The sequence below is a fragment of the Diachasma alloeum genome, unplaced genomic scaffold, assembly GCF_001412515.2.
Source record: "Diachasma alloeum isolate Michigan unplaced genomic scaffold, Dall2.0 Dall_scaffold_00197, whole genome shotgun sequence".
Taxonomy (NCBI): domain Eukaryota; kingdom Metazoa; phylum Arthropoda; class Insecta; order Hymenoptera; family Braconidae; genus Diachasma; species Diachasma alloeum.
The window spans coordinates 823,546-828,479 of NW_021680362.1; positions in this window are offsets into that span (position 1 = coordinate 823,546).

The window sequence follows — 4,934 nt, forward strand, 5'->3', positions numbered from 1 at the left end:
AAGGGAAGCTCGAAAGGGGGGAAAAAGTTATTTCGTCACTCGGCCCGATAAACGGCGCTTACTCGGGCTCTGTCGAGAGGGGGTAAAGAGAGTTTACCGCGGCACTTGAATAATCGGTGCTCCAAGGAGGGTAAATGAGACGCTCGGTGCTCCAAGGAGGGTAAATCTCACTTACCCATCCTAGGAGCGATAAAGTGGGCGTCACCATGTGCCCTGACGTTCCCCCCACTTGGGCATGCGCTCTGCGTTCGGGTAAACGTATAGTCGGATGAGCTGTACAGCGCCTCTAGCGGCCTTCTCTACAACTTAACCCACTAGTGGTAGCCATGTTGTTGTGTGTCATTGAGAAGATTTATCATTAGAAAAAAGTCACTCTCCGAGTTTTTGTTCAATTTAAAGTTGATATTTTTGTTCAAAAAACAACAATTTCTAAAATATCAGTATTTATAACGTCGACTTCTGTTCTTAATAAAAGAAGAAAAATTGAACAGCTGAGTATCTTCTTTTATCTTTGATATCTGTTCTTATTTTCTATTTTTTATGCAATTTTCTTTTCACAGGTCCAAAATTACCGTCATCAACCTACTGTTTTTGGATATTTTGGCGGACTTTACTAGTTATTTATTTTCGCATCAACTGATATTGATTTTATTTCGATTTATTTTTTTCTATTGCTTTTATTTTTTTCTTCAGTGGGGGGGGGCTTCGCCCCCCCCCAACCCCCCCCACCAGGGGGACTTCGTCCCCCTGGACCCCCTCCCGCGCCCACACCCGCGTCGGGCCTTCGTGACGAAAAATAGTATATGCCATTCGGGCGATAGCGTTGGTTTGTGAGTCGTGTGGAGTTTGCAACACTCGGCATGGCAAGCGTCCGACTCGGATCGCCTTCGGCGATCCTCGTCTCCTGCTTGCCACGCCTCTTGCTGCAACTCCACACTCCTCACAAACCGCCGCTTATCGCCCTCATGACATAATGTACTATTGTTTTCCTTCGAATTCATTGCGATTAGGAGCAAGGATAGGTTGTATTTTAGAAATATCTGAAGGTTTTTCTCTGCATGAATTCTGTATTCACTCGATATGAAACTATCTAATTCAGGATCAACTCAATCGGAACTTCTAGTATTCCTCAATCATTTTCACATTTTCAGAAACAAAAAAAAAATATTTCTTGCGAGGCAAGAAATTCTCACTTTATCGTGAGGTGTTCATGTTCAAGGCGTGAACACTTCACCGAATTCTTACCTTGTCTGACTCATTGCGCAGAATTATTACCTCAAAAGATTTATCACTATTATGTCGCAATTTTTCACAGTGTAAGTGAGATACAAAAGAAGTCATCAGACAAATCGCGATATACTCTTCACATTTAAAGATACTCGCAACTTTTAAAATGTCTGATAAGTCTGGTGACTGAACCATACAATTTGACTGAACTTGGCCTCATTTTCAAGCTTGAAAGAAAAGTCGTTTTATGATACAAGTGAAGAAAGGGGCACTTTTCCTCATCAGTAAAATATGGTACGATACGAATCAAAAAATATACTTCCTGGCGAGTATGATTATAGACCCTGCTTTCGGCTCGGCCTCACACTCGTCAACAACCACTTTTTTCACTTGAATCGTAATGTACTATTTTCTTTATTTTTCCATAAGGACATTAAGGAGAGCGGAATAAACTGGGATAAATTGGAAATATAAAATGTTTCATGATTTGATGAAAGAGTCAACCAAAAAGCGACAAAATGGGTTCATCAAAAACATTTTTGAAACAAAATTCTGTCAACTAATTGACTTGTTAATAGTTCCATGTTCATTTAACGTGAATTCATAATTCTCAATCCGTACGGGCATTATTCATCCATCTTCATAAAACTCATATCGTCACCTTATAATTAATAAGAGACAGGCGGTGTGGACTTATTCTCACTTCGTCTGATGTGGATTCAGAGTCGAAATTCACTCTGGATTTTTTATTGTGCAATCCAAGTCTGACCCCCCTTGCATTATCATGATTGATCATCAACACAATAGAAAATTCGGATCAAGAGAAATACGGAAACATACGAGAAATATCATTGACTAACAAATTTAATTAATAACTGTTTAATATATTGAAAAAATACAAAGTCATGTCAAGTACTGGTCGTATCCAAACTAATTCAATGTTTGGGATTATAATTCACAGAATAGAGGCTCACAAAAGTACGTCAACCACCTTGTTTCATACAATAGCAATAACAGACAATATTTATTAACAAAGCTGTCCATTTTATCCCGTGAAAATTTTTCAATCCCGTTAGAATACCCCGAGTTAACCGGCGGTTTATAACACAGAAATACCCCCCAAATGCATAACAATATCATATTTGAAATATCCCAATAATAAAATCATTAGCATTAACCAGTCAACGTGAAATTCGATAATGATATTCGAGCCTGGCTTTGAGTGGATAAAGCACGTTCTGTGGTTTCGATGCATTTGCGGGACTGGTGGGAAAACGCGCTAGTGCATTCAAATGCATTGTATACGTTGGAAGATACACCGGGTAAAACAATAATTAATAAACGCATCGTTGAGCTGTGATACTGCCTACAGAGTTATGGATGTACTCTCTCATGCCTCTATAAATACAGTAACAGACTTAATTATCAGAGTAGAATCAATGTATCGGTATTTATAAATCGTGGAGTATTAAATGGGGTGTAATTCATGGCACAGAGGGGGGTTTATGTGATTTAGGGAACTGTTGGACACTTCCTGCTGATCATAAGCATGAATTATTGGTACGAACCAGCAATATTTTCTCATTTTTTTCTAATTTGGTTTCAATTATTGTGATGGAATGAATTAATTTTATGATGAATTCAACAAACTCAGTAAAATAAGGGGGAGTTTGAGACGTTTACTCACTCCAACAGGAACAAAAAGTTCAAAACAAGATAAATAGACAGAAAAATGGATCTTAATGACACAGCTATGCCTGCCGATAGGTAGGTATGCTATCGAAATATACCTGGGATGGAAATGTGACACTCTTATCCCCCACATACACTCGTTATCTCGACTCCTCCAACTGGGAAAATTCTTGTCCCGAGTGGTTTACAAATGTATACGAGATAAGAACCTCACAATATTGGTTTGAAAAAGGAAAGGCCTCCCTTGCACTACTCAGTTGAAAAAAGCAGTCGGTATCGGCTACTCGGGACCCTTACTCTCGTATTTTAAAGCCTACTCCGAAGGACCCTAAATCGTCAAATAAGACCTGAAAGCGGATGTCGACCTCTACACTGTGTTATTGTCCTCTGAGCATACGCCTAAAGTGGAATGTCTATCAGTTCTTCACGAATATTGGTTGAAGAGACTAATGTAAGTGCATCTCGGTCTAATGTTGGCGTCCAACATGAGATTGTAACGGTAAATCTGGGTGTTGAAGAAAACCTGACTGCACCACAAAAAAGTGGTGTCTGAAATTGAGATATTTTTTCCCTTTCGATAAGACTTACACACATTTTCACTCATAAGCTTGGTTATTGTACAAACAGCGGCCATAACGCACATTTGCAGAAAATAAGCAAAATGAGGGTAAAAGAATTCTTGTCATCAACAATACTGATGAAATAGTCGGGTGTATGGCCGAGTGAGTAGGGTGTCCGCCTACAAAGCCAGAGGTCCTGGGTTCGAAACTCGGCACCGGCAAATTATTTCTGGATTATTTGATTTAGTCAAATAATATAAGGACACCATCAAGTTTACATTGTAACAATGAGAGAAACCCAATGTATTAAGCATGTTCGAATCATGTAAAAATACAGGACCCACAGTTCCACGTATTTCGAGAACCTAACTGACTACAGTTGATTCTCACCTTCGAAATACTGTCGATACCATCGTAACCTATATAGGCTACAGAGGAAATAGTCGTGAGTTCGAACGACAATAAAGAGTCGTGAACCCGTTGCTAATGACCTAACTGTCGATGCGACGTTAAGCCCCAACGAACGAACGAACGAAATACTAAATACTGATGAAAATATTTTTCCCGAGAATAATATTTCAGATTTTTACGCTCTTCTGATCTTACAATGATACCATGCTGAAATTTGTTTGACTTATTTCAATTAATTCAGAAATTTAATAAAGTTGAAAAAAATGGATAAGTCATGAAAAACTTCTTATGATTCCATTTTTTAATGGGGTTAATGTCTTATCTTTCATTGAGACAGCAAAGATGTCGTGAACATGTATTGTCTATCAATCGTCTTCTTTTTAGATGGAAGAAAAATGTTCTTTAAAGACATTCGAAATTTCAATTCTTACGAAGTTAGTCGATAAAGCACATTTTTGCGTTTAATGTCTTTAAAAAGCCCTATTAGAGACATTAGTTTTTACACCTTATATTTAGTTTTTACTCATCTGGACCGGGGAACAAAGAATTAGCCAGGATTGTTTGTTGGTTTATTCAACACTGATAAACCTTGGTTCGAAAATGGCATCTTACCTGAACGAGCCCAGGTAGGAATTATATAGGCTGACGATAGAAACAAACCTGTGCGAGCCTAGGTTTGACGATGGTCAGTGACTCAGGCCTGGGCCGGGCTTGATTTCATCATTCACTCGAGCCTGAAATGAGGGCAATTCAAGGGGCCATTGCCGAGGTTCAATTCAGGCCTAGCCCAGGCTTTAAGTATTGAGGCTCAGTACGTCAAGGCTTATTCGAGCCTCTGCAAGGCCTCAAAAATGAAAGTTAGTTTCGATTACATTCCTTAATTTTTATATCGATTAACATTTCTGATGCTAATGAAACACTCGGAGGCCCCAGAAATGTCGAAATAAATTTTTGTTTTTCACCTGGGGCTAAAGTGTCATCTTGGATTTTTCAGGGGAAAGTCGGCTATCGGCAAAATCGAATTTTTCCGCCGAGTGAGCGTTG